We start from the raw sequence: 26,651 nt of genomic DNA, 5'->3' as shown, positions 1-26,651 counted from the left end.
ACAGTCATCACCAGAAACTGCCAAGAAGTCTAAAGCCTCAAAAAAGCTCAAGTTCGATGAGCCAGGTGAAGAATTCATTGTAAAACCTAGAAGACCTATTACAAGGAAGCAAGTAAAAGAAGCGCTGTCAAAAATAGAGGCAATCGAGAAAGTTAGGCAAAATAATGCAAGCAAAACAATCATCACATCTCAAGAAGATAATATAGCAGTCATAAAGAGCCAATTAGAAGCAGCCAAATATGAGATTGCCAAATTGAAGCAAGCAGTTAGAAAACATGCAGATGTGTATACAAATTATCGTAAAGCTCTGTGGAAAGGGACCGAAACCTTTCAAAATCAGTTGAATTCAGTAGTTGATGGCCATGCACAATTTCACACGTGGACAGTACCAGCCATCAAAGAGGCCCAGTTCATTAGAAAAATAAATATGCAATTAAGGGCTGAGAATAAAGCTCTGAAGAAGAAGATTGAAGACCCGAAGGTACAACTGTACCAATTATCTGCTAAATGAATTTTCTCTTCAAGAGAGGTTTTGTTCCAAATTTTTGTCAAATCTGCTTAGTCTTATTGTTTTTGAAGACATATAAATCCCTGCTATACATATGAAAACTCAAAGGAAGTTTTTGACAATCAAATTTTTTGGTGATAAAGGTCTCGGGCCAAAGGCAAGCTGCTTAAATAATTCAGCAGTTTCATAGCACGCTACGAAACTGCTGAAGGTGATGATTTTAACACAGAACTGGCAGTTTTGTATTTTGAGCGGAAATTTTGAAAAGGAAACGCCAAAAGGGTATACAAGATATCAGCGGGAACGACAATAGCCAATCAAAACAAGACAGGTGGAGGATTTGAAAAGGTGGAATATTTCAACCCATTTTTAAAATTTCTGTGATATCCCCGTTGTCACCGTTCAAGAGGTAGCAAATCTTTTGCATACAAGGACCTTTTTCTTGCACACATGTCAATCGATGCAGCTCACAACAAATCCAGAACGTGGCAGTGTTCCATATTATGGGTTATTAAAGGCTAGAAACATGCTTGGTACATTCGAGCATTTTGAGGAAAACTGGAGCCGAGAAGTAAGGGAAATCTCCTAATACTTCTGAGCAGTTGAAAGGTTCAGCGTTCAAGATCACTATGGAGTATTAAACATCCAGCTCAGCCAAGTCGAAAGAGGACCAGGTGTCAGAGAATAAGAAGAAGTCATTATGCATGCAAAATGGAGTTAGAGTCATAGTTAATTTAGAACTCTTAAACACTACAGTCAGTTCCTTATTGTATTTATTAGTTAGTTCAATAGCTAATAGGTGTCATTAGAGGCAGTTATCGAGTTCCCCTCATGCTGGAGGAGGAAGCTCGAAGTAGTTAGAATAAGGATTCTATATATAGCTGGAACATCTATGTAATGAGGGTTGGAGATTTTATAAAAGAGAGTATTGTTTTGGCTTATGTAGAAAGACAGAGTGCAGTAATATAATAGAACTGCTTTTCTTCTCAGGATTCATAAAGTGTTTATATGTTCAAGATGTGTGGTTTTACTTTATCCTTGATTTATTTTACAGTTGCATAGATGTGTAATCACTCAGAATTCACTTATGCTGCTCTGATTTCCTGTACACATTCATGAACTATGGTTTTATAAGAGTTGTGTTTTGAACATTTAAATGCCACATGCCCTGACTTCTATGTAAAGGCTGTATCATTATTTGCTGAGGTTTTATTGACTCCATAGGCCCAATGGAAACTTATGTATTGTTTGTCCAACCTTCATATTTGTCACTGTTATTTCACAAGAGTTAGCCCTCCTATTTTTAATCAAAATCAATAACCTTTTGAGAGAGCCCTCTCAGGCTAAGGAGGCTAAACCTTAGTCAAAAGATTGGTTTGAAACAGTTACTTGAAGTCTTCCTGGTCAGCAGCCTTCTAGGGTCTGATTTTGAGATAACACACTCAATGAAACTTTCAAATTCCATAAAATTAAACATGGAAAAGTTGTATTAAAAGATTTTTCTGGCAAACACAAAACCCATATTCATTCGATACCTGTGAGCATCTTGGCTTTATCTAGTTTCAAAAACAAAAATTCTCTCAGAGAATATTCGTATAAGAGGGGTAACACAAAATTTCACTTGAGAAACAACGAGTTCATTAAATCAATCGTGAATATCTAGAGAAACGTCTTACCTTTTATACGTTGCAATGTCTTCATGCCCATGCGTAGATCACTCTAAACAAAAACCAGGTTGACCATTTTATTAACCATGTCCGATTATATGGTTTGAAATAGTTTTAGATATTCCTTTTGATATCATGCTACCGCAACCACTAAGTCTGTCGCTCAATAGTGATGCCACTCAGAACCATTCCCTCCACTCATTGGGCAAAGGCTTGCATGGAGGCACTTCACCACGAAGCCCACCTGCCATCCCAACTGACCTCAAACCACTATGGTTAGCACGATTCCAATAGATGATTACGATGGAACTACATATACTCATTGGAATCCATTTAAATTAGGTCATGCATTTTTTCTATCATTCTGGAACCCATTTCACACCACGATTGACTCTTTCAATGACAAGACATATCTGCACATATGAAACTTGGGAGTGCAGAACTATGGAATTGCAAAATTAATGACCCATCGACACCCACTGCATGCATACAAAGATGATGATTCACAACCAACCCTATTATGTACAAAACTTGCAAGCCATTAAAGACCCACCAAAACACTGAAATGAAGAACTTTCAACATCAAGACAGTGTGTGTGCTACTGTACCCTACTTTGAAGAACTTAACAGGATATGTCGATACCATTCTCTGTGTAGCCTCCCATGTATAGGAAAGTTAAAGAAAGGATTACATTGGCATGTGGAGGTTGGGATAAACCTTATCCCTATCAATTTTTTTCAGAGATGGAGGATTTATGGGTTCTCAATGAGAGCAGTTTCGTGAAATGGAAGGGATCCAATCATTTGAAATTTTTGGATTTTCACAAAGGAAACAACAGTCCAGTGCCTTTCCAATTGGTGATACTTTTAATCAACCAATAGTTGCAAGTGCTTCTAAAATCCCTTATGGTCATATTAAAGAGGAATTCATTCCCCCTGGAGCAATATTATGCCAATTTATGCATTGACAGCTTTGATACTTCTACAAGAGACAATCGTTTAGAATTGCGCACACCATATCAGTGGCTGGAAGTTTCAAACTATGGGATATAGTCATAGTAGGATCCAAATGTTTCCAATCTGTCAATCTATGCAAAACTCATGAGGAAAATACCACATTCGATAATTCAGATTGGGTAATGAATGATCCAAACCCTTGCCATCTACGTGAGAGAAGGGACCGTAGTTTGCATCTACGGTGTTAGGCAAAGTGCCCAATCTGTCCATTACACTTGCAATTGACCATTTGCACGTCCACCTCTAAATCAGAGAATTATAAAGCTTTATTCAAGCTCATGAAATCCATGCATTTAAAATTAGTTTACCTATGTGATTTTTGATTCAGATACGTGGATACTGAAAATCGTCGAACATAAATATGGAGGAGAAATGTGCAGCTTGATCACTTCATACACTAATTTAAATAACTTTCTAGGAAGAAGCTAAATGCTGACCCATTGTTTAGAATTACATGTTCAATAATGACATAGGTGTCCTAGATCATCGAGACATATCTCAGAATTTAATTCTCAGACCTTAGTACAGACTCCATCCCCATCTAAACATGCACATTAAAGCCTCTTCAAAGCAATCACAAACATCACTAAACTCATAGCCTTCTCAAAAGAGGCTAGGTTTATTATTATAACATTTACATGGCATCTCTTCCAATTGTTCCTCCAACTTATTTAATTTCAACCTTATGGCTTATGGATTATTTTCCTTATAGAAATTTTATAATTAAAACCCGTCAATGAAAACTCTACGGAGGTGGATTGGTCCTTAGAACACAATGTTTGAACCTAGATCTCTCTGATACCATTTGTAACATACCTATTGAGCCTACCCAGGAAATTAGCCCCTAGGCTCCATAAATTTTAAAAATTTTCCTCAGTTATAGTTAAGATTCAACCGTCATTAGAAGTATAGTGAACTAATGATCTTAACTATTGCACAATACCAAGGTAGTGAACCATATACCATAGGCACAATGTTACATGCTCTCTTGATTGACCTTTAGGAATAAACTACAAGTTGGATAAAGAGATGAATCATGTCATGCAACCCATAAACTTCTTCAATGTCTCCATGCAAACATTAACAATATCTTGCATCTAGCTCTGTCATGAATCATAATTATAGTATTATAGGCACAGTCAAAAGATGTTACTGTCATAACTCTTAGTACACATGAAAAAATAGCTAACACAACCTTATTAGGTACCATTCTTATGACATGCATAGCATATAAAATCTATAATCATTGATTACACAATTAGAACAACTATTCCATAATTGTCCCACATGCACAAATGTCTCATGCAATTTCTACCAAGAATCAGATAGCTCATGGTACAAGTAATGCCAATTACTTGCTATGCTTCTAATTATAACTTTACACATGGATACCACAAGAGTCACATGCATAAAAAATTCATCTTTCCCGTAATAGAGATAACTCAACCATCCACATATATAAGATAAATGATTTAACAACATAACAAGTAAGGATTTACATAAATCATATACCATACAAGTGAATCTCACTAGAATGGAGGAGAACACCAGTAAATTACCCATGTAAAGTATCCCATGCAAATCATTCATTCATTCTCATGGCTAGGAAAACTCAAGCAAATCCATTCATAGACTAATTGAAACTGCAATAAAGAGGGGAAGAAACCAACATACAGAACATCCCATGCATATGGAACCAAATAGGTTAGAAGAGAGAACACCACTTCGAAATTAGAGCACCACCAGCCAACCATGAATCACCTATGATTCCCCCCGAGCCAAGGTTCTTGCCATGGATCAACTTCCTCCAATTGATCTACGCAACGGGTATTTAATACCCTCTTTCATGATAAAGTTTCCTTTAGAGGCATCGTGCTTTTAGGTGGATGTTTTATCCAATTAACTAGGATTTTCTTAGAAAAGCATGCCTTTCTCTCCCACGAGGCTTTTCCTCATAAAAACTTGCCTTTCGCTCCTGCAAGGATTTTATGTTTTTCTTGACGGATATTTATCTCCAATCCATCTAGCTTATCTAGAATCACATCTAGAAGCTTTATTGTGAAATATTTATACTATCCCATTTCCTAATGTGATTTGGCAAGAATCTCATCTCTTGGCGTCTCTCTTTTCCAAGTGATTTATTTATTAATTTATTTAATAATGTATTTACACTTCGTATTACACATCATACCTAGCTTTCCTCAACTTAGGTTTTCCATAGTTTGACACACAAGGGAGGGGTGTTACAGATTTCCAAGCCCTAAAATTTGTTTCTCCTTCCAATTACTTCTTAGACTTCATAAAGGAACCCATCATCACAAATAAGCAAGTATATTGTAGATATGGGTCTTCTTCAATAGTGATATCTTATCAAATATTCTTCAAGAGTGATCTCAACATCATTTTCATCACCAAAGGTTTGATACCATGCTATTTTTATATAGATATTCTTTTAACAATTATAATTTATCATTAAGAAATCACATATTAGAAATTCAACCATAAAACCATAAAGATGGTAGAGATCATAATGCACAAAGAGAACACAAGATTTACCCAGGGAAAACCCACTTAGGGGTAAAACCCAGTAACTTTTTTCTTAGAGAATTTATGCAGTTCAACAAGAGATACATCTAACATAGCTAGTCAACTATTAGGTAAAGAAACCAATAATGCCTATATTCAAACCTAGTCTCTAGCCTCAAGTCAAGACTCCCAATTTGGTCTGCAACTTGGCATGATTTTATTTCTATAGGCCAAATTTTGGCCTCCAAAATATGCCTATAAACTCATAAATTTGGCCTCTGATTCTATCCAGAAATTCATCTTGCCTAGAATATGCTACCCAGAAAATTTCCCAGAAACACACGTGCCAGGTAGAGAGATAGATTACCATTGTCCTTCTTTTTCATCCTCTTTGTCCTTCTTATCCTTCGATTGGATGCCAAGAATTGTATTTTTAGTGTTAGGTTGAATGGTGTCTTTGCGAAGGAGGTCAAATGCCTTTATATAGTGTTCTGCCTTTGTGAATATGTGTGTCTCTTCACTGGGGCTGACTTGAATTGAGGGAGGGCCAACTTAACTATCTTGGAGCCAAAAATTCAAATTCCAAGTTTCAAAATTCTCTTTTCAATTCGACATGAAGAACATGTCATATATAAATTATTTCGAGGGATAAATAATCAAAATGGCATGAAGACTTATAAAGTACAAGGTCTAAAACATAAATTATGAAGATTAACCATAGCTACAAAAATTCAACACTGACATCCAAGTTCCTTGTCATGTGCAACTATTTTCAACCTAAGCAGTTGGACTGATGGATATGTTACTTGATGTTTCATTATCTGTTGTAGATTAGCTTCCATCTATCACCTTTCCACTCCTCAACCAAACTTGTTGCTATTCAAAACTTTCAACCTAGGTGGTCTGATAAACCCCTACGCATTGATTGTTAAGCCCCTTACGACAATAATTTATGACTTAGGCTTGCTCTATCAACCACCACCTGTAAGTTAAATTCATTGTGTTGTTTACAACTCCTGGAAGTTGGGTAATATAATATGCGACCCACTTACCCACCTCATATGTCAAACCATGCATACACATAATTTGTTGTAACCAATATGAACTTGTCATGTTTCCACATGCACATGTGTACATGCAACGTGACTCTTGCCAATTATTTATTTGGCCACCCAAACATGTTGAATGTACTTACCACGTGCCACTCTCACAAGCTACCACATCAATTTATTCATCCATATTGAGTGCCACTTATGTGCCATGTCGTATGGGGTCCACCTAAACTATTTCACCATGAAAACCATTGATATCATGTGAGTAACACTTCATGGTTTTGGTATGGAGAAAAGAGGGGTCCTGCAACCAATCAGAGGATACCACATAACCAACAATATAGCATAGTGGTTTCCACTCCAGGGTACATCCCTGCTAACTTCTGGATGGACATGGACCCCATCCTTTCGTAGATATGTCCCTACTAACTAATTTGAATATGAGATATTTTTCTACTTGGTATGCCTACTTGGTCCACTAACTACAACTACCACCTATTACCCATCTAGTGCCACACGTAGTGTCCACATCATGCAGCCACTAAAATTCCTCATCATCTAGGGTCCACATCACTTCCACTAGGCTACTTTGATGTTTCTATGGCCAATAGGACCTTAGGCACATATCTCCTAGCACTCATGACTCAGGGCATTGTCTAAGGTTCTATCTTGCTCCCTATCGACTCTATTGCTAGAGCTTCTCTTTTAGGCTTTCGACAATAGTGACTCATGCTGATTTGGTGAGAGGGGCCTGCTCTCCACACTAAGGCTTGCCTGAAACTATCATAAGCCCAAAACCTTGTGTGTGTTACATCACTTCAAACCCAATTTCCTCTTGAGTCTGTGGGAGTTAGATAGAGCATCATATACCATTGGAAATGTCTATTAAAGAGTGATATAATCAACCGTGTTTCAACAATATCCCCATGGCATCAATGTTAACACTTGCCATCAATGAAAACACATACTCAACAATTTGTCAATACACTCAACATGTACATCAAGTCTTCCATGTCTCTCTCTTAAAGAAGGTAATTGGTGACAAGATCCTAGTCCACACTATTTTACATGATATAAATGAAATATGAAAGGTCTATAAAATAAACAATCTTGATGCAAGGATTAAGCATCTATTAAATTGAGCAATTCAATGCCTCATAAAATGGAAGAACCTACTGGTGGAAGAGGTTACATGGGAAGATGAGTTATTCATGCAGAAACACCCACTGATAGTCAAGTATTGAGGGCAACACATGTTTAAAGGGAAGGGGCATGTTAAGCCCTATATTGGCCTCATGTTAATCCTAAAATCTCTCATTAATCCCTATATATGGATCTATGGTTATATTGATTTATACACACACAAGATCATCAAATTTTGTCTTACACATTTATTCATTGTAAAAGTAGGTTTTCCCCTCAAAGTGAATTGTAATTACTATTTTCTTATCTATTTTAAGCCACATGGCACATAATAAATAGAGCCTCATAGTGGCATGACAATAACTAAATCCTAATTCAAATAAACTTTGCTCTTCAACTCTTTTCCCCCTTAGATACTCTACAAACAACAATGATCTTCCATTATGTTTGAGGCTTTCGATTCCTTTATTTCCAAATAGACCCTTGAATGATGACCTTTCAAAAGACAAACAAGAAGGGGGACAACTTATTTTTCATGAATAGAATGGTGATGAAGGGAACAAGGTGGAATGTGTTATGTATGGAGGGATATGGAGCACTACCTTAGAGGGTCACCCAATAGCAAAATCTAACCATGGAACATGACACACATGTATCAGAAAATTATCCCAACATAATATGACTACACAAATGAATAAATTAGAACATTATAAAGTGTCCTACACTGATAAGCATCATTATCTCCAATCACTAAAATCCATATCACTATATAATTACATTCAACAAAACCATAGACATGTCATCATATAGTTGCATTCTTCGATCTTAAGGATGAGGAAGACATCTAATACAACATGTTTAAGCAAAATCATAGAGTGCCTCTTTAACCAATCATCTCTAGAAAGTAACATTTCCACTTAAAGCCAACTTCTACATTGGTAAAAGTTCTATGTAATTAATAGCTTGTAATCATCTCTATCGTGTAAGTAAATATAGAATTTTTTAAATCACATTTTATTTAATAAATATGTTGACTTATATACCATTAATATGAAAAATATTACATTGTAATAAAATCTCACTATTAAAATATTTACCAGTGAAAATAATCTTATTAACTATAATAATTATAGTAATCATCGGACAAGATTAACAATAACTTGTGACTTTAACGAGTCCAAAACATCCTTCATAGTTAAAGATTCCTAGTCCTCTAACCACACATGCAAGCCTTATTTACCATGCTATGGATCCATAGATGAGGCAGAATATGGCCACTTCTTTAACGAGTCCAAAACATCCTTCATAGTTAAAGATTCCTAGTCCTCTAACCACACATGCAAGCCTTATTTACCATGCAATGGATCCATAGATGAGGCAGAATATGGCCACTTCTGAATCTAAATTGATAATGGACTTGTTTCGATCCGGTCAACGGTAAATTTCACACTAACCAGACGCCTCCATGTCTTGGCAAACGCTCTTAATATTCTTCAATTAACTTAAATTTGTGTCACATTCTAAACCGATGTATCCCACTCTTCGAGACACCATAACGCACGCAGCGTTTCATATCCTTTTAATGCATACCGGATAGCAGCCATGATGCGAAGCTAAAACGGAGAGAGAGGTGAGAATTCGAAGCTAAAAACGCAAGTGAAGAAGAGCCCGAGTAAGAAATAAAATGCCTCGTGTCAATTCCAAACCATCCAAGGAGGAGAATCTCCAAACTCCCGAACAAGAAGAGAAGAAGCCCAAGAAAACAACAAAGAAACCGGTGAAGGAAGATGAAGCCGGCCTTTCGGTAAACTCGGAGACCAAGACTGCTAAAGGCGATTCTGTTACGAAGCCGAGACGAGAGAAAAAGGTTTACATTCTCCCCGGACAGAAGCATGATCCCCCGGAGGAGGTACGTCACACGGTTTTTTCTAATGTGGTAAATTATTTCGAATTTTGAAGTTGAGCTCTGAGTTTTTCGTTGATGCAGAGAGACCCTCTCAGAATATTCTACTCGTCGCTTCACCGGCAGATACCTAGCAGCGAAATGGCACAGAACTGGTACGTAAAGGCTTTCATCTCTTAATTTCTGATTTATTCTCTGAAAATGAGAATGAGCATTAGAGGATTTAAAAAAAATAGATTTCACTTCTGTAACTCATTTTAAAATCTAGTTGTCTTCATTTTAAAATTTAGTTGGTTTTAATGTAATTTTTTGAAAATTTTTATGGTGGGTTTTTTTAATTTAATAAAATGTATTGAAATTACAAGTTTGATGAGTAACGGTTCAAGTGCCCTAGGACTTTTTCAGTGTATTGAATCCGTATATACAATAAAAATAATAATTCAAGTGCCCTAGGACTTTTCCAGTGTATTGAATCCATATATACAATAAAAATAACAATTTAAATAACACAAATCAAGAGTTTACCTCAAATATTTCTGTTGAATTCAAGCACCGAATGTCCAAAAACTCACACTAAAAACAACTCCTTTCTAAATATTCCTGCAATATAATTCATATAAAAATGACTCCTTGAAATCCATTCAAATAAGAATGATTCAGGCAAATCCATCAACTCTTCTGGTGTATCCATTCATGCAACATTTCTCCAAAGTCCACATTGACTATATCTATTGAATATGAATGTTATCATAAACCCATCAAAATCCCACTTTTTAATATATATTTCAATGTTGATAAGACATATATTATGTTTGAAGTTATAAATTTGTAAATTCTCGGAATATCTAGAAATGTTACTGAGAATAGCAAAGTTAAGGTTAATTAAAGAAGTCAATTGTTTACTTTTTTTTTTTAGGAGTTAACAACATCAAAGTTACGGTTAATTAATGAAGTTAATTATTTACTTTTTTTTTAGGAATTTACAGGGTAAGTTCCTATAACACCAGCCAGGTTAAGGTCAATTAATGAAGTCAATTATTTACTCTTTTTTGTAGGAATTTACAAGGTAAGTTCCTGAGATTACACACCAAAGCACAATGCTCACAAATAGATCACAGATCATTGTAGGAATTTACAAGGTAAGTTCCTCGGATTAAACACCAAAGCACACTGCTCACAAATAGATCACAGATCAATACACAAATGGTTAAAACGGCCACTTCAAACAATTTATTAATAAAAGAAAATTTACATAAGCTTTTGTAATGAATGGTCATTTTACAAATGACCCTCCATGCTCTTTAAATAGAGATCATGGACCAATCCGTAGATCATGGACCAATAGGGATCAAGTGCCGATAATACCGATGAGAGAATGAACTGTGGAATCACTTCATGTGTATGCCCTTTAAATAAAGATCATGGACCAATCGAGGGTGTTAATACAAAGGTGGTAATACCGAGGAGAGAATGAATTGTCAGATCACGTATGTCTCGAACATATCCTACCCGGATTGTAAGTTACAAAATTACATAGTAAAGAAACATACTTTACCTAAGTTTATACTAGGCCAAGTTATACTTAACTATTTCCTATGTGTCGAAATATCCTAACATTTTTAATGTAAATTGAATTCTAAAAAGCTTTCCAAAATAATTTTTGAATCTGTAATTAGACTAAAAATAAAAATACTTACTTGCAAATAAAACCAAACAAAATAATAGAAAAACACCATGATTCCTTCCTTCTCTATTCTCTTTATTGAAAGCAAAAATCCTCCTATATCCTCATTATTGGGAATGGGATTTAGCTATTAGAAAAACAGTGAAATAAACATGTATATGATTCTCCATCATTGAGAATCACAAGGTTCTTCACTTCAACTCTCGTAGATGAGTGATTGCAGTGGGGAATTTCATCGTTATTATTTCAAAGAGGAAGTGTTAATATCATATTTAGGTGATGTGATTCGGAATCTCCAGTTTTCATAGTCACTATTTATTCACTTAAATAGTTACTAATAATTTAATGGGATATTTTTTAAATAAGTTGTTAAAAGTTTCCTATTTTTAATTAATACTATTTGATTTTATTAGAATTGAAGTTAGTTTCGGCAGAGCAATTAATGTTTCATAAATTGAAATATATACTATTTAATTTAGAATATTTCAATATTGGATTATAAGTTGGGATATATACTATTTAATTTAATTTGAAATATATTAGTTTTGGCTTATGTATACTCAATCCATATGAAATTAATTGGGTTTCTGTGGGGTGCATTTATTTTCTATTGTGATAACTGACTTGTTGAATTTTTAATGGCTATATTGTTTTATCCGTGCCCTTGACTTTTGTATTAGAAAAGCTTTTAGATTCATTTTGTATTATAAAAGCTTTTAGATTCTGCCTAATCCAGTTTACCCTAACCAACATTTTTAAAGTGAGAATAAATGCCCTGGGATACGCAAGGAAAAAGTAATTATTTGAATTATAGGAGATTTAGCATACCATAGCCATCTCATTCCAAATTTTTCAGTTTATCTAACAACACCTAGAAACTAGAACAAAAGTAAAGCATAAAGGAGTAAAAGGCAAAAACGTTTTAGAGGTCTTTAATTAAATCAACCTAACATCTAGTTTCTATTAGGATTACAGTGATCCTTCCCATCACTCACACAGCACTTTCAAAATTCCGAGTATAATTAGAAGGATTGCATATAGTTATGTTTCTCAGTAGCTTTCTCTTCAATGTACAGCTCTGTTATAAACAGATTTTCATATTTGGTTTGTAGGATGATGGAGCATGGTTTATTATCACCTGACATGGCAAAGCAGGTATATGAGAAGAAGCTGAAGAAGCAGGCGCAAACCAAAGCATCAACAAAATCCAGCGGGAAGAAAGATCTTCCAGAGGATGACAAGAAGATGCAGCCCAAATCTGTGACAAAATCTTCTCAGAAGATAGATCGTTCAGACGATGATAAGAAGGTGCAAACCAAAAATGCAACAAAATCGAGACAGAAGAAAGGTGACGAGAAGCCACAACCTAAAGCTTCAACAAAGTCCAGCAAGAAGAATATAGTTTTCTCAGACGATGAGAGTGATGACTTTGTTCAGCCAAAGAAGCAAAGGTGCTCATAGTATTTTGATGGTTAGCAAAATAGCATGGTATGGATCTTCGTTTCAGATGATGATCTCATATTGTATTCTATGTTTACTTAGGAAAATGTAGATACCAGCTTCCTCCCCATTCCAAGAAATACACAAACTGTGTTGTATAGACGTGGTCTTAACCCACATTCACACACCAACTTATCAAACAAAACGAGATCCTTCCAGTGTACCAGTACAGCCAAGAACCCAAGAACATTGAATTTGATGGGTTTGTGCAGCAGTGAGTGGTGAGGTTGGGGATTGGGTGCACGGACAACGCAGGAGCCAAATTTAGGAATCGTGGGTGTGGGAGTATATGTATTTTCAATATGTGTCGATTTTTTTAAGAAATAACTGTAAATACTAATTGAGATGCTTTTTTTTTTTTTTTTTTTTTAATTTAGATGCTCTTAACATGCAACATGATCAAGAAGCGTTTATACTGTTTCAGGAATTATCATTGAATAATGAAGTTAACTTAAAATATTTCATGATTGATGTAATCATTCGAAATTCAAGATTCAGGTGGTGGAGTCTTTGGAAATATAGCAAATTTAAAATCTTAAAAATAAGTTTTTCTTGGTTCACTTTTCAGATTTATTAAAAGCTATTTTGTTCGCTGAGGTTTCCTTTTCATTAGAGATTGAGATGGTAAAGTCTTTGTAAACATAGAAAATTTTTAAAATTTTGAATTTTAAAAAGTATTTGTTAGTTCACTTTTCAGATTTATAAAAGGTTATTTTGCTCGCTGAGCTTTCATTTTCAGCAGAGTGGATATAGCTTCATCAAATGGCTTTCAAAAAGAAAAGGTTAGTAATAAACCTTGGTAGCTTTGATGAAATAATTAATTTTTAAATTTAAGATAAAGAAACTTTGCACGCTAAAATGTGTTATCGAAAGACTTTTATAAAAAATATGGCAATCCTTTATATCATAATTTTCACTGCTTTTCATTTCCTCTAACGCAAGGTAACTTAAATCAATGAGTTTTGATCAAAACCATTGGCGAAGAAAACCCATTCGAAGAAAACAAAAGTGGGTGTATTAACATTTTTTTGTTATTCACTAGTTTAAATTAGTAATGGTATCAAATGTGGTAAAGGAGATACTCTAAGATATATATTTTTAGAATAATCTTATTATATAAATTATTATTCAAAATAAAATTTAGTAAACAAAATATCATTCAGTTAGATAAAGAAAAATCACTTACTTTTTAACATAGAATGCTTATTAATATTCAAAGATGGTGTTTCAAGTTTCATGGTAAATATTTGATAGATTTTGAAAAAATACTAGTAGATGACATTAGATAAACTAAATAAAATAACATTAATTCATGAAAAATATGATAGCTAACAATAGCTATCTTTCCAAATCTAAATTTGCATCAAAAACTCCCAAATTTCCGACATCACCACCTATTTGATGAAAATGAGGTAGACGCCACCTCTCAATTATTCATAACTTTAAGTATAAAATCTGCAAGTTTGATAAGAAACTCTAGTGCGATGGAGTTGATGATGTTCAATATCTCTAATGTTTCCTCTTAGAACATCATCTCTGAAATTGTAAAGAATCATTTTGAATTGCATTGACAGTAGCAACAAACTATTTTATGATTTTTCATTGCCCCTTCAATTTTTCAGGTTATACATCTCGTGGTGGCCAAAATTCTGATCTGTATTATAACTTCTTGTTTACAAAATCATTTTGACAATTCAAATAGGCCATTGCAAGAGTTTACAAGGTGAAAAAAGTTCTACATCATTGAAGACATTGATTATTTATACAATCCAATAAACCAACATTAAAGTAAATCATTCTTCATTAGAGGGAAAATTGTTATTTTGAAAGAAACTAAATGCGAGAGCACCATGAGGGAAATTTGATCCCTCTCAGATCATGTTAGATATGTGCTTAAGATAGATCTATATTGGTTCTAACCAATCCATTTTTAACTACTTAATATATACGCTAAGATCCCTAAATACATTGATATCTAGTTAGAGTCTTGTTCATTCAAGTGTAAATATAATAAGATACTTAATTGCATTCAGATTTAAGGTTTCCAAATTACATTTTATTAAGGTGATGAACATTTTATACAAAACTCTATAGGGAAGATATAGCACTTTTTGTGTATACAAAACTTTATAGGGAAGATATAAGGTTGGTATCATGACTCTTTTTTAAGTAGAATTGAATAATTTTTAGATGAAATTGTCATTTTTCATTATTTATAAAATATAATTTTGATTATACAAATATAAATTTGAATATATAAATGGATTCAATACCTTCTTAAACTCACTTGGATTATCCATATTGCATAACTTAAATTTGTTATTCTAACCAATCCTTTTTTATATCAACATTGACTAAAATATACACCAAAAAAACCCAAAAATTAGAATGGTATTTAATTTTTTTTTCTAAATAAAATTGAATAATATTTAAATAAAATTATAATTTTTCCCGATTTATAAAAAATAATTTTAAATATATAAATAAGTTCAACCCTTTCAAAAACTACTTGACTTATATACATTAAATATTGCACACATTAAACTTATTATTCTAACCGATCGTTTTTTAATTAACGACTAAAAAAACCCAAAACTTGAGAAAATTAAAGCACAACATATATAATACATATAATCATTACATTACTAATGAGAAATTTCTAAAACTATGAGCAACAAAAGTTGAATTAGAGTATTTGTTGCACTTTAGGTAACGAAGAACAACATGATTGAAAATGAACCTGTACAGACATTATGGTACATTAATTGTGCTCGAAGTGACCTCCTCCTATTTATACAGATGTCATGGCAAATGTAGTTGATTCACGGAGATATAAAAATTTAAATTTATTAAATATTTTAAAAAAAAATTATATTTATGAAATTAAAATACAGATGTCATGGAAAATGCAGTTGATTCACGGAGATATAAAAATTTAAATTTATTAAATATTAAAAAAAATATTAATTATATTTATGAAATTACAAAAATATAGTTTAAAAATATTAAATATTTTAGATAAAAGATGAATATCAAAATATTTAAATTTATATTATGTAAAAAAAATTATACAAATATTTTTATATTTTATTGGACAAATATGTAATGTTTTATTTATTTTAGATTAATTACACACGACTTAAAACTATTATAACAATATAATTAACAAAAATTCAACATATCATTTTTGGGAATTGATCTTGGGTGTATATTGTTGATCTCTTTTTGTTCATACAACTATTGTTTTTCATCTCTATTTTGACCTTTTTGGCACTCCTAAGCCTACTTACCTGCCATTCTTCTTGTCCTAATCACTGTCCTAATCTTCATCGTGAGGTTAAGTCTTTCATGGTACATTTTTTCTATTTATTAGTGAATTTAAGTAGATATGAGTAGCTAATCCCTAAACTAGCTAATTATTATGGTCAAAGTGTAGTCACTTCAGCAAATATGTAGGATGATAGTAGGAGAACACAGGTATTGAACCATGGTTCCCATCTCTCGTACTCAAGAGTCATCTTTGGATTTGGTACTAACAACACAAAAGATAAGAGGCTGTATGCTTCTAGATGGAAAGCTGCCCCCAACCATGCTTGGATATGTTCGATTCCAGCAAAGATCCTTGTTTTCCTCTCTGTAAGGAGCAACCACCAAGATTAGGGTCAGTTGAAGGTTGTTAAACTAATTTGGATAGGTTTTTTGAAGCCATCTGATCTGAAGGAATATATTAGCTAGGCTATTGCGATTCACTATCCATAGTTAGTTTTTTTTACTTAGTTAAACGCCTATAAAAGTTTGCGATGTAATACGTTAGAGCTAGCAAACAGAAGTTGAAGTTGCTACTATGTATCCCTTGACTTATTATTTTTAATCAAATATGTCCACAATGGTTCTGCATTAAGTTGGAGTTAATCATTTGATGTTTCGTTGTGGATGACGAATTAATCGTGATCAAAATCTCTTACCTGTTGTAAGTTAACCAGCTCCCAGGTGTGGCTGGGCCCACCCATCTGGGTTTAGCATTGTAATATTGCTTAAGTAGTATCTCTGTGTGATAGACATAGTCAATTCTTCAGTTATTTGCACTCAATTGTTAGTTTTCCTATTGTGTGGAAAGTTTTCTCAAGTTTCAATCGATTGCATTAAGCTGATGTTATGATGTTTTTAAACCTCATTGCTTTGACAATCTGAATCTAAATCTCTGGTGTGAATCATCGTTTTTGTTTTTAGACAAGACCTACTCTGATCATGAACCTTACACCTTGTATTGAACTATGATTGTCATAGATGTACATGAAGTTTATTGAATTGCATTGTCATGTAATGATTGTAAAGATTTAGTTTATCTATTGGCAGCGTAGAAACTATTTTCAAATACTTAAAGCAGACAACGTATTTAGAGACTAGAGATGAATGGAATTTGAGTTAATTTAGATGGAGATCAGTCAATTTCGAAATCATTCTCTTGTTTCCTTTAGTCTCTGAATCGATTGACTCTCTGTTGGATTGTCTCTGCAGGTGCATGCGACATAGGAAGCATTTGTTCTAGATTGATTGTTTGAATAATGCGATTGGTGTGAGCTTGGTTTAATTTAAGTTGATTGGATTGATGTTAGTTTATTTGCATAAATGGTGTACAACAAGAGCGATATGTTCAGAGTGCTGATTTGAGTGATTGTTATAGCTTCAACTAGTTTATTTGTCAAATAGATTTCCCAGCCGATAAGTAGACTCTGTGGGTTAACCTCAGAACGCAACAAAGTGTTTTGTGTGTTAATTGTAAAGCAGTTTGGATGATTGATTCCCATATTTCGTTTGTTAGTTGTTAAGGAAATTTCCTTAGTTTTGTTTTGATTATTGATTCCCCTGTTTTATTTGTAGTGTTAAAGCAATTTTCTTTAGTTTCGTTTGGACTATTGATTCCTCTGTCTCATTTGATTACTTGGTTAAATTTCCCATATCTTAAATTCTTGATTGGATTTCAATATAAGAACATTGATTTTGAATAGGGTTACTCACCGTTTGGAGATTGATACGACTGTAGGGTGATTTAGAGTACAATTTCTTAGAGTTATTTGTTTGATTGCCATAGAATTAGTAATTGAAACTGCTCTCATTGTTATGATCAATTAAGGACCTGGTTGCATCTTGGATTGAGCATAAAAAATTAAGTTGGTAAGTCAAGAGTGTAATAGAGTGCCTAGTTTAGTACTTAACTTCAAGATCTTTGGTTTGACAAGCTAGTAGAGTAATGAATCATACATAGTGATTGTTTAAGCTAGAATTGGATTTCTATTATAAGTAGTGAATGTTTATTTCCTTTGAGTGTGGATTGTAGGAATTAGAACCAGCACTCGATTTATTGGATTGATTAAGTCTTGTGTGATTAGATATCCATTTTCATCATTTGAAATTAGTGGTAAAGAGTCCAATAGCCTGTTAAGTTCGTATTTTAGTCCTAGGTTAAGTGTGTAAAGGTTTTTGAAAGTCTTTCAGATTAAATTTGATTGTTGGGTCTGCTTATGACAGTTAGATGTTTGATTTCCTCTAAGTTTGAAAGCATTAGTGTGTATATTACCTCGCTAGTCATTAGAAGGAAATGTTAAAACTCTAATCTAGAACTAAACAAAGAAAGCACAAGACAATTCGTGCTTACGATCCTAGATTGACATATAAATATTAGGATATTAATTCACCAATTTAATATCTCAACATATGTGATCTCAATCATTTTTTCTGATAAATCCAATTTATAATTTTTTAAAAGCAATTCATATTTGAGTAAAAAAATTTCAAAGTTATAACTATATTCATATACTATTATTTATATATTTAATAAATTTAAAATTCATAATCCAAGGAGTAAGCTAATGTATTGTTAATAAATGGGAAGTAAGTGATTCTTAGAGATAAAGAATTTGTGAAGGTGGGACAAGAAGATGAGACAAAGATAGTAGTTATAGATCCGAAGGTAAATGATTCACTTTCATCAAACTAGAATTTATTAATTGATTATGAGAATAAAATAGTTAATAAATTTTTTAGTGAATGGATGCCAATAGAAAGTGAAGGCAACAAAATTTGTCATGAAGGAAGAAATTATGATAAATGAATAAAATTGTGTAAGGGGAACATTGGCTTGAAAGGCAATGAGAGAGATTTGAATGGGGAGTTAAGCATATTGTTGAATATGGTGAAGGGACATAATTTTGTGAACAAGATGTAAGCAAAGGAAAACATAAACAAATGATTCATGGAAAGGATTCCTGATTGCAAGTAGTCTTAAGAATTTTTTGTATGATCTTTATCTTTGTGACAGAGAAAGGACTCAATCAGGTTAAGGAAGAAATTGGTTCTTTTTGATAAATTTGTTTTATGTGAAGGATATATGGATCCTTATGATAATTTCATTCTAGTTTTTGTTGAAATAAGGCATGTTTTGAAAAATCCCACTAGAAGAATTTAGGAATCCAAGTTCTGTATGACACAAAAGAAAAGCCTAAGCCAAATTCTTCACTCATCCAAGTTCCTTATGATAGGAAATGAAAGCCTAAATCAACTAAGCCACATAATATTGCAAAAGAAATCAAAAGAGAAGAATGTAATTACCCAATGTCAAGCTATAATATGAAAAGGTTAACAACAATAGATGGGGTCATACTGGATTGAAAGCATAGAGAAGATATAATGTAGCAAAAATTTTCAATACTTACTTAGATGGAGGACGAAGATATTTGAAGGAAGTACATGGGGAAACCATGAAGTAAGAGATATTTGGATGATTGTTACACTATTACAAAAAAGTAACAGTTCAATGGACACCTGATGAACAGGAATCCATGAACAATTATGTTCCTTAGGAGTTTTGTGTTGGGGCGTGGAGTAACTTTCGAATTAAAACTTTTATAAAGTCAAATTTTTATGTTAGCAACTGAAATATTTAAATTTAAATGTTTGTTGTAATGGAATAACAAAAAAAATGATATTCGATCTCTTTATTATGTGATAGTTTGAGTCATGTCTAGTTAATAGATCAATGAAAATATGGGACAATCAGGTTTCTTATTCAAAATAGAATATTGTGATCTTATTATTTTGGATATGAGATTACCTATATTTGTATAAATATCTGAACTTGAGACTTCCCTAGCGGAGACTTTGGTGAGGTTTGACAAACTAATAAAATAAAGGAATTTCAAGTCTGTCTTTTTTCTTTATCTTCATTTTCCCACAGGATTGGAAGATTATGGAATGACCTGTTTTTCCATTCCCATGATTTGTGTGCTATCTAATTTAAAGTACAAAGTTGTCTTTGTTTTGTGATGAGTTCATTTTGTTGCATGTTATTACATTGAAGTAATTTGTGATTGTGTTTGATTTGTGAGTAATTAGGATGCATTGTATTTGATTGCCAAATTGATTGGTGGTTTATTGTTGTGGAAATAATGATGTTGGGACTTTGAAAGAGGAAGGGCCTACCTCTGTCTAGGTCAATAGTATGCTTAAACAAATGTTTACTTTCACAATTAAATTTTTACAATTAAATTTAATGGGTAATTGATAGTTCAAATTGTTATCCATATTGATTCTGTTAACACTTTCAAAATTCTGGTAACATCATTGTTAGACATTCTGGTAAGGAAAAAATGATTTCCTGTGGGATAAGATTTTAAGATTTATGGATTCCTGGTATGATATATCTTTATGATGTCAATTGGGGTTAATTTTAAATTATTTACAAGAACATTTTTGGAAACATTGTATGAACCCACTATGAGATATGATAATAGAGAATCTGGAAACACAGTTCATTTTCGATATGGAGGTTGTCAAAAAACCGTCCTTTCTTAAACACAAATTTGTTGAGATAGTTGATTTGTGAGACAACAACAAAAGATCTAGTTAGCATTATAATCCTGAAAACAGAGTGCCTTATGGTTGCATGGAAGGCAGATTATACCTTTCACATACACTATTTATCTACATGCCTGAAGCTATCATGGTTGTGGTTGGTGGCGGTGGTGATTGGGCTTTGGTAGTTCTTGTAGATGGAGTAGAAATAGTCAGCCTTATGGTTGAGGTGGTCGTGGAAATGATCATTTCTAGATTCATATCATATATTATGTTTAATGTTGTGCGAGGAATATAATTATATATCCCATTCCTAGTTATATTTTTTGGTTATCTACAAGAAGTAAAAGGAATAATATTGGTATAATTTGGATGTTATAAGTTTTGATGTCTATAAAAATATAGAGGAACCAAAAAATGATTAAGTTACTTCTTGAAAAAGAGGCAAATTTTTCCTTGATATTTCTATTTGGACACTTCATGTAATTATCATAGCAACATTGACAACAAAAACATGCATGATTCAAGGAAGAGGACAACCATCTCCAATTAGAAATCCTTTCATAAAATATCCATTTGAAAATATGCAGGGAATATGTGGGTAATCAAACTCATAACTCTGTGGGTTTGTCAATGCAGGGACAATCTCAAGGTAGAGGCAACATGAGTTCCTTACAAAGATTTGCAGGTACAAGGATGAGTCCTCCAAAAGTTGTAACATCTAGTATGGGTGGTGTACTTGGATAGAGCCTCTATCAGTTAGAGAAGATTAATTTGTATCAACAACTAAATATATAACCATATTTGAATGTACAACAACAAATGAAATTGCTACAATTCCCCTCATCTCAACAATCTAAGTCCACAATCCTTACTGAATGTATAGCACCAGCAACAACAATTGCATAGGAAGATGACGTTTTCAAGAGGTATGGATTCCCTTTGATCAATGGGGGTAGGGAACATAAATGTTGTGAGTAATATGAGTGATGTTGGTATGTCTATTAGTGGTAGTCCTAAATTCGCCATATTAGAGCATAGTTTAGTGATGATCTTGACTTGTGAAAGGAATTGACACCATTATTTCATTTTTATATGCTTAATTTTGGGGCATTGGAACCAATTGATCCATTATTCAAATCATGAAATTAGACTGATTATCTAGAAAAAAATTCTCATAGTAACATTGAGGCCATGGAGAAATATGCACTATGACAAATTGTCAAATTGTCTAAAAGAAAGCACAAACAGAAATATGAACTAACCTCAAAAGGCGTATGTCAAGCTCTACACATAAACATATCAATAGCTAGGATTATTCTGCTACCATATTTCAAGTGAATAGCATTCAAATTGCAATTTTAAGTACCATGGAACTTTCTACGCATTTAGAAAGATTGAGGTATAGTTTCTTTCGAATATGAATCATGGGTTGTTCAATCATAAATTGGAAAATCTCTTAAAAAATACCAATTAATAATGAAAGCACTTACAATGTGATACATAAGGGCATGAGAGATGAAGAGTATGTCGGGCAACAACTCTAGAAGGACACCACCCAATGTCAAAGGCCACCTTGAGGCATAGCAGTATGATACATGTCTCATGCCCTGCAATAGATATTCCCATCTATCAACTTCCCTTCAATCTCCATTGCTCCTCCAACCTTTATGTTATTCCTTTACATCAATAGGGGTAGGGAATATAAATGCTCTAAGAAGTATGAGTAATGTTGGTATGCATGTCAGTGGTCACCCTTAGGGAGATCTTACGAACATGGGTGTAAGAGGTATGAATAGTGTTGTGTGTATGGAGGCATAGAAAATATATCTACAAGAATTTTAATACACTTTGATGAGTGCAATAGTCAATCTACAAAAAGTAAAATGAATAAAGATCAATTTGAAACTGACATAGAACACTACTATAAAGAACCTAGCAATTATGTTGATATGAATTATCCATATTATTTGGGAATTGAAGAATATTATGTCTATTATAGTTTGCAGTTGCACAATAAACATTGCAGCGAATATAACAACAAACAGAGAGAGCATTCTATGACCAAATTTGGAAAATTATACCACAGTTAATTGTACAAGAATGCATAGGCATATTAGAGCATACCCATCTAATATGCACTTCAATTCCCCATATTATAACATAGTTAGCGATGATCTTGACTTGTGAAAGGAACCCACAATGATGAGTCCTCCAAAAGTTGTAACATCTGGTATGGGTGGTGTACTTGGACAGAGCCTCTATCAGTCACAACAGATTAATTTGCATCAGCAACTAAATCTATAGCCACATTTGAATGTGTAGCAACAAATAAAATTTCTACAATCCCCCTCATCTGAACAGTCTCAGTCAACAACCCTTACTGAATGCACAACACCAACAACAACAATGGCAGAGGAAGATGATTCTTTTAGGAGGTATGAATTCCTTTGCATCAATGAGGGTAGGGAACATAAATGTTGCAAACAATATGAGTGATCTTGGTATGTCTGTCAGTGGTGGTCCTCAAGGAGATCTAGTGAACATGGGTCCAAGTGGTATGAAGTGTTGTGGGTATGGGAGGCATAGAAAACAGATCTGCTGGGATTCTAATACACTTTTATGAGTGCAATAGTCAAGCTACAAAAAGTAAAATTAATAAAGATATGTTTGAAACTGGTGCAGAGCATGACTATAAATAACCTGACAATTATGTTGATATGAATTATGCATATTATTTGGGATCTGAAGAATATTATAAATATTATAGTTTGAATTTGTATAATAAATATTGCAACTGATACAACAACAAACAGAGGGAGATTTATAGGACCAAATTGGTAAACTTATACCACAACTAATTGTACAAGAACGCATAGGCATATTAGAACATACCCATCTAATATGTGCTTCAATTACCCATATTAGAGCATAGTTTAGTGATGATCTTTCCTTGTGAAAGGAACCCACATCATTATTTCTTTTTTATATGCTCTATTTTGGGACATTGAAAACAATTGATCCATTATTAAAATTATGAAATTAGACTAATTACCCAGTGAAACATTATCATAGTAACATTGAGGCCATGGAGAATTATGCACTATGACAAATTGTTAAATTGTCTAAAAGAAAGCACAAACAGAAGTATGAACTGACCTCAAAAGGCATATGTCAAGCTATACACATAAAATGTTCAATATCTAGGACCAATCTACTGCGATATTTCAAGTGAATAGCACTCAAGCTACAGTTTTAATTACCACGGAGATTTCTACGCATTCAGAAAGATTGAGGTATAGTCTCTTTTGAATATGAAATATGGGTTGTGTGATTAGAAATTTGACAACCCCTTAAAAAAATACCATTTAACAATGAAAACACTTATAATGTGATCTGTATGAGCATGGGAGATGAAGAGGATGTCTTAGGTAACAACTGTGGAAGAACACCGACCAATGTTGAAGGCCACCTTAAGGCCTAGAATTATTATACATGTCTCGTGCCCTGCAATATATATTCCCTCTATCAACTTCCCTTCAATCTCTATTTCTCCTTCACCCTTTCTGTTAAATTTATAGTCATCCCGCATAATAGTACGCATGACTACTTTAATACCCAATTTGCTTTGATACTCATGGATTCTCTACCTCTCCTGTAAGAGTATTGATTGAGTCCCAATAATTCATATTCCAGAACAAAGTATTCAAATAAACATTCCAATATATATCCTTCCTATCTGGAACTTACATATTAGAGCATATTCATCTAATATGCACTTCAATTCCCCATATTAGATCATAGTTTAGCAATGCTATTGGCTTCTAAAAGGAATCCACATCATTATTTCTTTTTTATATGCTTGATTTTTGGACATTGAAAACAATTGGTCCATTATTCAGATTATGAAATTAGACTGATTATCCAGCGAAAAGGTTCATAGTAACATTGAGGCTATGGAGAATTATGCACTATGACAAATTGTCTAAAATCAAGCACAAATAGAAGTATGAACTGACCTCAAAAGGCATATGTCAATCTCTACACATAAACATGTCAATATCTAGGACCAGTTTGCTAACATATTTCAAGTGAATAGCATTCAAATTACACTTTTAATTACCATGGATCTTTTACACATTTGGAAATATTGAGGTATAGTTTCTTTTGAATGTGAACCATGGGTTGTGCAATCATAAATTTAACAACCCCTTAAAAAATACCAATAAAACACTTACAATGTGATCCATATGATCATGGGAGATGAAGAGGATGTCCTAGGCAATAGCTCTGGAAGGACACCGCTCAATGTCGAAGCCTCCTTAAGGCCTAACAATATGATACATGTCTCATTCCATGCAATAGATATTCCCTCTATTAACTTCCCTTCAATATCCATTGCTCCTCCACCCTTTATATTAGATTTATAGTCATCCTGCATAATAGTACTCATGGCTACTTTAATACCCAATTTTCTTTGATACTCATGGATTCTCTACCTCTCCTACAAGAGTATTGATTGAGTCCCAATAATTTAGATTCTAGAACAAAGTATTCAAATAAATGTTTCAATCTATATCCTTCATGTCCACCACCAACCACCTTGTAGGGTCTAATTTTGGGATTGATATCAATCCCATCGCATAGAAGGGAAGTAGGGAAAACGCACCCTAGCAAACTGCAATCCAACCCACAATAGTTAGGCCCCTATAGTTCATATATGTAAGTGCAATTGTCAATAGAATAACAACAATGAGCCTAAGAAATCCCCTAGAAAATGTGAGTATTGCTAATTTGAGATAGTCCAAAAATAAAATCGGGTATAGGGAATTATCTATCACCACACACAACCACTTCATCCATCCCTGTTGGAATCCCCAGAATGGCCCAAAGGCACAATATACCCACACAACATATCCACCATTTTTAGGAAACAAGGTGTGGTATGATAAGCGAGGCCAAAGCCAAAACAATATTTTTAAACACATGACTCTCTTTTATGGGTTAAGGACTTGCATCCTAATTTATGCATAAGGATTTCCTTTTCTAGCTACTAGTATATTACAGGCTCCCTATAATTTTCATTCTTACATTTTGACAACACGTTATTGTAGGGACCAACTACATATGTGGAGACCTGTGAAAATGGATACACAGTGAAACCCAACTTGGATTTTTTTCCATATTCAACAGAAGCCGCTCCAATAGAAGGGACCCCAGATAGATCTAGTGTCACCTCACACAACATGGGAGACTAGGAAATCTTGCAAGCCTATACAATTGTCTACCAACTTCAAGATTCAATCCAAGAACATATCCACAATTTCCTTACTAATGGTATAATGGGCACGAGAAAATTTGTTGGTAGCATCTCCTTTGGCAGCATCTTCGTTACCGCTAATCAGCTGCTTTGGGTGAGAAATACGTCGATATGTGCTGATTCAAACTTCATCGATGCCATTTGTCTCTAAATATAGAAAAACAATATTGGGAACATGCTTAACAACACCTATCTCACTAAAAAATGAAAAGTGTGTTGAATGAATCATAACCACTGCCGGCGGTCTTATCACTAGGAATTTTTCCATCAGGTTGAATTTCGTGCTCAAGACATTAAAGATCCCAACAGGCATTGCCAACCTGAATGTCAGCCTGGACTGACCTGAATTTCTTCCTAGCCAATGTGGATGGAAATGCACTCCCTCATTTCCATTGGTTGAAACCCTTGAAACCTCGAAAAAAACCCTAAAAAAAATTGAGATAATCTTGGTTAAGTGCAAAAAAAATCACACAGCCTAGG

This window comes from Pinus tabuliformis, chromosome 7, assembly GCF_031772625.1.
Source record: "Pinus tabuliformis cultivar Carrire ecotype Pingquan chromosome 7, CPIR1, whole genome shotgun sequence".
Classification (NCBI taxonomy): Eukaryota; Viridiplantae; Streptophyta; class Pinopsida; order Pinales; family Pinaceae; genus Pinus; species Pinus tabuliformis.
The sequence above is the reverse complement of the archived record's forward strand: the minus strand, read 5'-3'. Positions refer to the sequence as shown.